General features: G+C 55.0%; 1 protein-coding gene across 4 annotated transcripts in view; it reads left to right on the forward strand.

Moving 5' to 3' along the window:
* The window catches only part of DAB2IP (DAB2 interacting protein), a 186,999-nt gene that overhangs the window by 93,384 nt on the left and 83,039 nt on the right, over positions 1–10,576 (forward strand). The gene's annotated exons all lie outside the window — the stretch shown is intronic.

The following is a 10,576-nucleotide window of genomic DNA, read 5'->3' on the forward strand; positions in this document are numbered from 1 at the left end:
AGACACTCCTGGCTTGGAAGGGAACTGCTCCCCTCGTCCCACCCCATCCCGTGGCCCCTGCAGGCTCTCTTCTGGGTGGGGGGGCAGGAGACTGGATGTGGGGGGCAGGGCTCAGATGCCTTCACTTCCCCACCCCCTCATGGTAGGAAAATGAAGCAATTGCGTCTGTCACATCAAGTGGCATTTGGGTTGGATTATAGACATAATTATCTCTGAGTCTTCGGGTGGGAATTGTTTCCAAAGCCAGGAGGCCCTCTTTGGAGGTGGCAGCATGACATCTGTTTCTGATACAAGGCCCTGCATTGGGATGAGTTACTTTTCCTGTGGAGTTGCTTAAAGAATGCCTAAAACAAGCCATGATTGTTACCCTGCCCTGCTCCAGCATCTTAGATGGTTGCGGGGGGGTGGGGCGGGGGGGGGGAGTTATCCAGCCCCTGCCACTGGTGCCCCCAGGCCTGTCCCAGCCTCAGGGTCCTCCTTCCTACAGGCTGGTCCTATCCTCCCCATTTCCCTGCCTTGAGAGCTCCTTCCCTCCTCCGCGCTCCCCTCACTCCAGCAGGCATCCCCTCCCCTAGGCCACAGACTGTGATTTAACCATCTACCAGACGGTGACTTTCTCAAGGGCAGTGACTGTTTCTGATTTATCTGAACCCTGGGCATTGAGACGGGGCCTCATTTATGGTGGGCACCTGGATGGGCTTGTGCAGTGAATGTGGATGAGAGAGACAGAGGCAGGGAATGAATTCCATGAGTGAGTGCTGGGTGGGGAGGGGAGGGGAGCAGAGATCTTCTGGCTTCTGAGAGCCCCACTTGGTGTCTCTGGGGCCAAGTGGCCAACCATCTTGGGAAGAGAGCTCAGGACAAGTCACCCAGACCACCACAGAGCCCTGGCAAGGACACCGGCCCTTGTTGTAAAATTGACCTTGACTCTACCCCATGGGTTCCCATGATCCCTCAGGGGCAGGACTCCCAGGTGAGCCAGGCCTGCAGATGGTAAATCACCCAGGAGGAGAAATAGCCTATAAAATCCTCTCCCAAAATGGTGCGTTTTGTATCCTGTAGTGAAAAGGGCTTTAAAAAGCATTGCTCACTCAGGTGGATTTATGGGGCTGCCACCCGCCTCTCACCTCTCCCTCCCAGTATAACGTTTACTTGTCCCTGGGGCTGGGGCACCCTGGGGTCCTGGTGCTCCTTGGTGGCTCTTGGTGCAGGGAGAAACAGGATAGCACCTCTTCCCTGCCTTGCTGCTCAGGGGCTACTCCGGGCCAGCTGGGTGCTTGGGGGCTGGGCGGGGAGGATCTCACTTTCCAGCACAGAGCTGGAGTCCCCACCACTAACACCCTTCCTTCCTGAAGGCTGTGCTGTCCAGAAGATCCCTCCCATTTGTTGTCACCTGCACGTGGGTCACCAGGGAGGGGAAAGATAGCATGCCCACACTGGGAAGGATTTAGACCTCAACTAGACCAATCCCCTCGTTGTACAGATGGGGAAAGTGAGTCACAGAGAGGCTAAGATGCCTGCTTAGAGCCTTACAGTGTGGTAATGGGATTATGGAAGAGCTTCGGCTCTGGCACAGACTATCTGGATTGACCCCAGCTCTGCCACTTCCTAGCTGTGTGACCCTGTGAAAGTTGCTTGACCTCTCTGAGCCTCCATTCTCTCATCTGCACGTCGGATTGTGAGAATTAAACGAGGTAAGTCCTGTAAATCTCTAACACAGCGCCTGAAGCTTAGACAGGGCTGAATAAGTACATCTGGTTTACTCTTATTAGCATACTGGAACAGTCCTCATTATTATTAATAGCAGAGCTGGGTTTTGGACTCACATTTCTTGACTCTGAACATGGTTTTCTCACCACTCTGCCAGGCGGCCTCTGCTGAGAGTGTTCACTCCTGCAGAGCGAGCGTACGGAGCATAGGACCCAGGGCCTAAGCACCAACGTCAGTGAGTCACCCTAGGAAGACTGGCCTGGTGCTGGGACCTCAGGCAGGGCCTGGAGGGAGGCAGAGGGAGAAAGTGGAGATCCTGCTGCAGGGGTGAGGCTCCCTGATGGAGTCAGCCTCCCTGCAGCCAGGCGGCCCTCGGTGCTGGACTCCCCACCCCGAGGTCAGAGCTGGCCAAGGGCTTAAAGAGCTGATGAAGGGTGTGTAGCTGTCCAGACCTCTGGGACAGGCTGATTATGCTAAGGCAAGTGTCGGCTAGCCGGAGGATTTATGGGGCAGTGAGTCACTCCCAGGCTGCTCTGGGTTATCACATCCCTTCCTGAGACCTCAGAAATGTGTGTCTGATTTCTGTTCACGATGCCACTCAGTCCTGGGCACTGTTACGTGTCAGGAGGTCCTCTCTTGTCCTCATTCCCTCCTCATACCTGCACATGCTTATCCTCTTCCCAACTGGATGCCCCCTTCCTCCTTCCTCTTAGACTTCCTTAGGGGACCTCTTGACCTGGGTGTCCTCTGCACTGTGTGTGTGTGTGTGTGTGTGTGGGGGGGGTTATGCCCCATGTTATCAGCCTGGGCTCAGGTGGTGGTGTGTAACTGGAGGTCAGAGGGACCTGTGATCACTCCATGGGCCTCTGAGGCAGCCAGACTTACGGCTTTCCTACCTCTGCACCATTGCCTGTGCTGTGATTCTGCCTGGAATTCTCATATGTGGCTTCCCTACCCCAGATAATCTTAGCAAGATCCCCCACTGCCTCACTTTCAATGTTTCTGTTAGACTCTCAAAAGCTGCCTCCTCCAGCAAGCCCACCCAGATTGACTACAAGTAGAATCCCTTAAAAAACCTCCCAGAGCATATTCTCAACTTTCTCCTTTTTCTTTCGTATCATAAATATTTGTTAATTAATTCAGGAAGTATTTAGGAATACCTGCCAGGCGTCCTGCACTGGGAACCCAGGCCACTATGGCCCCCACAATCCTGTGAGGGAGGGAGGCATGAAATAAACACATGTATAATTACAACTGTGATAAGTCTGCAGAGTGACTTGGCCTAATCCCAGGGCATCTGGTAGGCCCCTGAGGAGAGACTATGAGGAGAGACTGAAGGGTGTGCAGGATCCCCTGGGCAAAGGAGGCCTCTTTTCCAGGCTGTGGGAACAGCCTGTGCCAAGGCCCTGTGGCAGGAGGGGCTGGTAATTCCGAAAGTCCCACTGAAGACAAGGAGGTTGGAGCTCAGGGGATGGATCATGAGAGGCCTTAGGGGCCTTACCAAGGATCTAGGCATCTATCCCTAAGCCCCAGGAGCTGTGGAAGGGGGTGGAGCTGGTTAGGGCAGGATCTGATCTGCTTTATCAAGGACCCTTCTGGATGCCCGTGGAGAGTGGACAAGGAAAGGGAGGCAAGACTGGAGATAGCAAAGCAGCAAAGAGACTCCTGGGAGTGTCTAGGAAGGGCCAGCACCACCTCTCCAGCTGGACTATGGGATCCTTGAGGGCAGAAAGTCCCTTCCAGGACTCAGTACATGGGAAGGCTCAAGGAATACACCCTGAATGAGCCTTGACCAGCTGTCTTCCCCATCAAAGGGGATTTGGGTTACACAGTTTGCTTTGGTAAACTCCTGCCCTCTGTTTCCTTCTGGCTAAGGGCAGGGCTGGCCCCTGGTGGTCAAAGTCCAAGCAATAAAAACCATGACAATGACCATGATGATGATAGTAGCTAACGTTTACCGCGTGCCGGGAAATGGGCTAAGTTCTTTACATGCATGATCTCATTGACTTGTTACAACAACCTTGAGGTGGCTGCTGTTGTCTTCCTCCTACAGAAATTGAAACAGACTCGGATGGTTAGGTCACCGGCCTTGGGCCCATAGCCACTAAGTGGTGGAACCCTTTTCTACCATGCGTCTTGGGGGAGGGGGGATGAAAAGTATTTGCATTTTACCTGCGCATTCCTAGAGATTGAGGTAATCCTGGGACCTAGGTAGAGTTTTAGGTATGATGATGGCAGAAGGAGAAATGTTTGGGGCAGGGGTCTCTAGCTCTGGATAGGGGTGGGGCCCTGAAGAACAATTGCCAGGCTGCAAGACTCCCAAAAAACCACATGTTCAGGGAGCTGGGAAGGCCAATTTTCAGGGTGTGAGAGAAGCAAATAGGATGTCCTGAGATTCTGGTACAAAGTAAGGTCCTGCACACAGATCAGGGGAACTATGGTAGCAACAGCATTTTCTTCCCTTGGATCCGAGATTTGGGCTCCTAGCTCTTTGAACGGGGCTCTCTGGGCCACTTTCCCTTCCTGCTGTGGTTGTGAACATGAACACACACGGGCTGGTGTTTGGCCTGTGTGTCATTCTGTGTGTACCTGGTGACAGCTGAGCATGTATGTGTATTTGTGAGCTTTTTTCAGCGTATCTTTATTTGCATGTTTCACACCTGTATGTGTGGATCTGTATGTGTGCTAGTCAATGTGCTCGTATGTTTATGTGTGTGTATCTGTGTGTGGGGGTGGTGAGGAGACTTGTATGTTTACCCATGCATTCCTTTGTGGGCACACCCCCCCTTCGGTGTCTTTGTATGCATGCATGTCCTTGAATTTGTGTGTGTTTCTGGCTGTGTGCATTTCTCCATGGGAATGTGTTTAAGTACGGTTAACCAATGAGTGTTTAATGCAAGAGTGACCCTTGTGTGCCAAGGTCCGGCCCCCTGCTGGTTCTCATGGCTCGTGAATTGGTTCTTTTTTGTGTGGCCCAAGTAGTCTGGCTGCCTTCTCCCGGTATGCTGGAGTGTGGAGGTCTTACGTTCAAAAGAGCAGGCAATTGCGGAGGGTTATGTGGGCATAGAGTGGCCTTCAAATAGGTGGCTGCCAGGAAGGCACTGACTTAATCCTGGCTTAAAATGCCTCCCCTCTCACCCCTGTCACGATGTCTGACCTTCCACCATTAGTGAGTCATTCTCCAGCTGGGACCCTCTTTGAGGGGTCCATACCTCCCAGGGCAGGAGGTCAGAGAAGCCCGGCAGCTTGCTGAGGGCAGAGCCCCAGGAACAGGGAAGGGAGGGCAGGAGGAACCGTGCATCTGAAGGACTTGGGCAAAGCCAGAGAAATTGCTGGCACTGGAGAGCCCAGCTGTGGAAGGCAGCTGCTCTAGCTTCAGCTTTTTAATTAATTAATTATTATTTTATTTTTATTTTATTTATTTATTTGAAAAAGAGAGAGAACATGAGCAGGGGCGGGAGAGAGGGAGAAGCAGCCTCCCCACTGAGCAGGGAGGGAGCCCAATGTGGGGCTGCATTTTAGGACCCCGGGATCATGACCTGAGCTGAAGGCAGACGCTTAACCGACTGAGCCACCCAGGCGCCCCATAGCTTCAGCTCTTTAGAATCACCAGGTATCAGTGCTGGAATGGAGCTTGGTGATCACCCAACCCAGCCCTTATGATACAGAAGGGAAGACCGAGGCCTGGAAAGAGGAAATGTGGGGAGCCTGAGAGGTTCTTGAAGTCTGGGGTGCTGCAGAGAGCACTGGGTGAGGAGACAGGGCACCTAGGTTCTGCCGTGCTTCTGCCACTGCTTCACTCAGTGACTCTGGGCAAGCGCCCTGCCCCCCTGGGCCTCGGGGGCATTGTCTGTACCATGTGGGCTCTGGCCTGGCTGCCCGATCTGGGCCCTCTCAGCTCTCCCTGTGACTCTGGAAGCAGGACCTCTTCCCGGAGCCGGAGCCTGAGCCTGCTGAGCTGTTGGGACTGCCTGCCAGCCAGTGTGCCCAGCCAATCTCCTCTCCTGGGGCTGAGGGAGGTGGAACCATCTAGATGGGGTCTTCCCCTCCCTTTCTTGTGTTTTTAGGTGTGATTTTGGCATTCGTGCAAAGCTGCAGAAAGGTCCTGAGAGACGCACCTGTTAAAACAGCTTCCTTCCTTGAAGGCTGTTTGGGTGCAGGCCTTAGAGACGGCCGCTGGAGGAGGAGCGGGGCCTGGGCTGGGGGAGAGCCCACTGGGTTCTGCCTCCATCCTGAGCAAGGTCTCAGTGGGAGTCAAAGGCAGGTCAGGCCTGCTCACTGGTCTGGGTGTTGGAAGGGGAGAAGGCGATGGAGACAGGATGGCGGATGCAGCGCCAAACAGATGATGGAGTTGGGGGAAGGGAGTCACCCGTGGGGACAGAGCACCTACTATGTGCCAGGCACAGTGTCCCATGCTTCACACTCAGGTTTGAACATGGCTCCGAGACCAGTGGTGACATGCCGCTTCTGGGTGCCCAAGTAGTGGCGCTGGAATGCAAACCTGTCGTCCCCTAGGTGCTGCCTAGGTGACTCATGCATGAGGCATGTGGGAGGCTGGGCCTGGGCAAGGTGTCCCCACCCGGAGCGGCCAGGCCCTGACCTGTGGTCAGGGAGAGAGGGCACTCCCCTTCTCTCCTCTGGTCTGGCCTGTGGTCCCGGGAGGTTGGGGCTGAGCTCTTGGTTCCCAGTCTGGCCTTTGGGGCCTATATGCGGGCACATAGGGAGAGGGCCCCCACCCTGCCCACCCCAGGGGCTAGAACCCCCCAGCTTGGCCACCTAAGAGCTCTGCCACTTTCAGCAAGTGGCTTAACTTCTCTGAGCCTCTGAAAACCCCAAACATTCTGTATTCTGCAGCACACATCCTCCCTGCATTCCCAATAACAGGCATTGGACCCTCCTGGGCCTCCCTCCTAGGGCTTGGGAGGGGCCCGGTGAGTGCCATGGGCAGTGACCCCATAGAGCAGGGGCTCCACAACTGGTCATCTCTCCTCATTGACATCACTTGGAATTGACTGAAATGGGTGAATGAACAAATCATGTTCTGGAATTCTCTATGGCCCTTGAGAAAGTTTCTCAGAACATCCTGAGGAAGGGGTGAGCAGGGTTAGGGCCAGATGTCAGGATGGTGGCATAGTGGCTGGAAAGGGGTAAGGGAGCTGCTGAGAACTTGGGTCCTTCCCTCCAGAGACCCACAGGCCTCTCTCTCCTCCACTGGGGACTGCCCTGCACTTTGGTCGGTGGCATGGATGGAAGCCCAGGGGAGCCGTGTGGATCAGCTGGAATGGGCAGCCGGCCGTCACAGAGAGGGGCAGAGGTGACACAGCTGTTCCCACCCAGTCCCGCAGGCAGCAGCCTTGGGCACAGGGGACCGTAGAGGCCGCACACCCCATCTGGCGGGCTCTGTCCTCACGGAGTGCACTGGCTGCTCGCTGAGCTTTCAGTCCCTGCTCTAGTGAATGAAAGCTGAGGCCTCCCCCTGAGCAGCCCCGGCCGCCCCCAGCTCGCACACTTTGTACATTGGGAGTCTCTGTGAGGTTGCTTTAGAAAAAAGTGCTTGTTTAAAAGCGTTCGAAACTACCAAACGGGATGACATTCCATGGCTCCGGGATCATTTTGCAAGCGTGTTCATTCATCCACTAGGCATGACACCAGCCTGTCCCTGCTGCGAGACAGCCTTCAGGCTCCTGGGAGAGCCCAGACAGACTCCCGCCCGTGGTGGTCATGTCCCTTCTCAGGGCAAAAATCGGTGGTTGCTCTCCCGCCAACATCAGTAGTCATAATAATAAAGCTGCAACTATGGAGTGTAGTGGCTGAATCCTTACTATTTTACCGGTGATAGCCTGCCTCATTTGATCCTTCCCACAACCCTATAAAGTAGGTACCATCACTAGTCTATTTTAGAGATAGGGACACTGAGGCTCGGAGCGGGCCAGTGGCTGAGAACAGGGAGCAGGGGACAGGCAAACCAGGGCTCAGAACCAGCTCCACTCCACAGCAGTCCTAGAAAGTGGGCCTCAAGGACCCTGCTTTCCTGAAAGAAGGGACATGATTTGCCCACTGCCTCTCACTAAGGTTGACTCGGGTTTAGAATGAGATTTTCTGACTTGAAGATGCTTCTTGAGTTTGGAGATGTAGCCTCCTCCAGAAATCGTGTCCCTGGACCTGCTCATGAAGGGAAAGGAGAAAAGGCCCCTCTCCCTTCAGCCAGGCCGGGGCTGGGTGAAAAGCCAACCTCGGCCCTCCACCCCATGAAAGAGGTCAGTAAGCAAGCTGTGAGCCTGGGCAGAGTAGGGAACTGGAGTCTGGGGTCTTTGATTAACCTTGCTATGTGATTTTGGGAAAGTCCCTTCCCCTCTCCGGGTCTCATTCACCCTTATATCCAGACTTCTGGATCTGAGTCCCCCTCCAACTGTGGCTTTCTGGGAGGATGAGCATTTGCTAAGCCCGCTATATCCAGAGCCTTGAGCTGGGTCCTCTGGCGGACACAAAGTCCTTCAGGGTGTGATGGGGGGGGGTTAACAGGGACCTTCCCCATTCCCCTGAAGAATCTGAGCCGCCTGTCCTCTAATTAATCTGCACTCTGCTTCCCTCATAGTGTTAACGGCTGGCTGTCTAGCACATAGTAGGCTCTCGATAAATGTGAATGAATGAATGAACGAATGTTACAGAGAGTCTGAGACCCCAAGGTCATTGTTGGTTTGGTGAGGGATGGTAAGCTTCAGGGAGGGGGCAGCTTGTCAGAGGAGCCTGAAGTCTAGCCCTAGGGGGAGGGGCGGGGAAGAGGAAGTGTCACGGTCCCACTCAACCTCCTAGAAGGAAGAACGCTTTTTAAAAAAAAAGAACTCAGAAATAGGATAGAGCTGTCAGTATAGCTACATAATGACTACAGAAATTGTGAAAAATGCCTCGTGGTTCTTTGTACCACAAGAATGTAAAAATCGTGAAATTTTCCTCGGTGTAGAAAATAAAAACCAAGACAAAGTATAAGCCCATTGGGGAACTTGCTTGACAACACCTGTGAGAGATGAACCCGTCCAAGTTCACCAGGTGCATCTCCCCTCCCCGCCGAACGGGCACGAGACCAAGGTTGGGGCACCCAGAGCCTACACACAAGTGCAGATTCCGGCCTTCATGCCGAGTTTCCCAGAGAGCCTACTCCTTGGCCTGCCACCATTTGTGGTCCCTCTCCATTAGGGATTGCTCTCTGGAGGAGGGTCCCTCTTGTGGCCCCTAACACCGAAGAGGTATTTGCTGAACTACAGCTGATTAGAGTAGCTTGGGTGACACCGAGCTGCCAAGTGAGAGGCATTTGGACCCCGCTGCCTGGAAAGGCCTGGATGAGGTGGTGTTTCGCGTAGGCCCTAGAGGATGTGCAGAGTTTTGGATCAGAGAGACCAAGGGAGAGGAAAGAGTAAGGGGGGAAAGATAGGAAAAGGGAAAGCCTGCAGAGGGTGGGCAGAGGAGGGGCATCCTGTGATAAAAGGTCTGGCATTAGGCAGGCCTGGAAACTGTGTGTCCTTGGGTAAGTCATCTTATCTCTCTGAGTGAGGTTTCTTCATTTGCTGAAAGGGGTAATGTTTCTCTGTCATTTTCTTGTGTGGATGACATGAGATGATGTGTACAGCTAATGGTTCACCTCATCATGACTAGGGTGCTGGGGCCATAGAGATGGACAGATCAGCACAGGGCATGGCCTATAGCAAGTATCCACCTCTGGATTCTTTATTGTATGATGGATGAAAGGTGGTGATCAGATCGTGTACAACAGTCACTTCAAAATGAGTTACTATCCCCTTTGCTTCTGTCCTTATACCACCTGGAATTGAGGCTGGGGTGGGGGATGAGACCCCAGAACCCCTCGCAAATTCCTCCCTCAGGGAATTCTCACCTCCCATGAGTTTTCCTCTCCCTCTATAGCCTTCTGTAGTTGCAAGTCCTGGACACCCCAGCCTGTGGCCCCTTGAGCCCCTAAATCTTCCCTCACCTAACAAGGGAGCACTGGTTCAACCTGCCTGCTCTCTTCCCTGTCTCTTCCATGGGACCAGGAACTCCTGGGGTTGGGGGTGGATTAAGCTCTGTCCTGCGAGTGCAGCCTGGTAGATGGACAAATGAAATGGCCTGAATGGGGGCCCTGGCCGAGGTTTGCCATACTCGTCCTAGGAACGGACCCCTGCCCACCATGGGTCATAATGGGGCCCTGCGGCAGCAGGTCAAGCGAAGGCCCAGTCTTCTCGCAGATGTGGCTGCAAATCTTGAAGCAGGCAATAGGGATACTCAGCAAACCCTTCAGCCTCCGCCCCCTGCCTGAGCTAGGTGCTAGGGACCCTGTCCTTGAGGTGGTTGTCCCTGCTGAAGTACCAAGGTTCCAGGCAAGGGGCTTCACCCTGAGGGTCAGTGACGGTCGCCTGCTGAAGGAATGGCACCCAGCCTAGGGGGCCGGGTGGCCAGGATACTACCAGGCGCTGGCCCCAGAGGACAGATCACACGCCTTCTCTCAGAGCCTTAGTTTCCCTCACCTGTACCTGGGGCTGGGAACACCGACCTCGTGAGTGGAGGACCGCACAGAGTCAAGCCGGGACGGGGTGCCGGGCGTGGATTCCTCTAGGTGGGTGGGGGCGTGCCCTCGTTCAGGGAAGAGGTGAGGGGGCCGCCTCTTCGCAGCCCCGCCCCCGCGCCCGGGGGGCTCGGGCGGCCTCGGCCGCGGCCGGCGCGGCTCGCCTCGGCGTCGCCATGGCAACAGCGGCTTAGGGGGCGGGGGCGACGTGGCGGGCTGGGCCGGGCGGGGGGCGGCGCGGGGTGGGCTGGGCCGCGCTGCGCGGGCCGGGCCGGCGGGGCTGCGAAGAGGCGGCCCCCTCACCTCTTCCCC

This window comes from Phoca vitulina, unplaced genomic scaffold (assembly GCF_004348235.1).
Source record: "Phoca vitulina isolate PV1807 unplaced genomic scaffold, GSC_HSeal_1.0 scaffold21, whole genome shotgun sequence".
In the NCBI taxonomy this organism is placed as follows: Eukaryota; Metazoa; Chordata; class Mammalia; order Carnivora; family Phocidae; genus Phoca; species Phoca vitulina.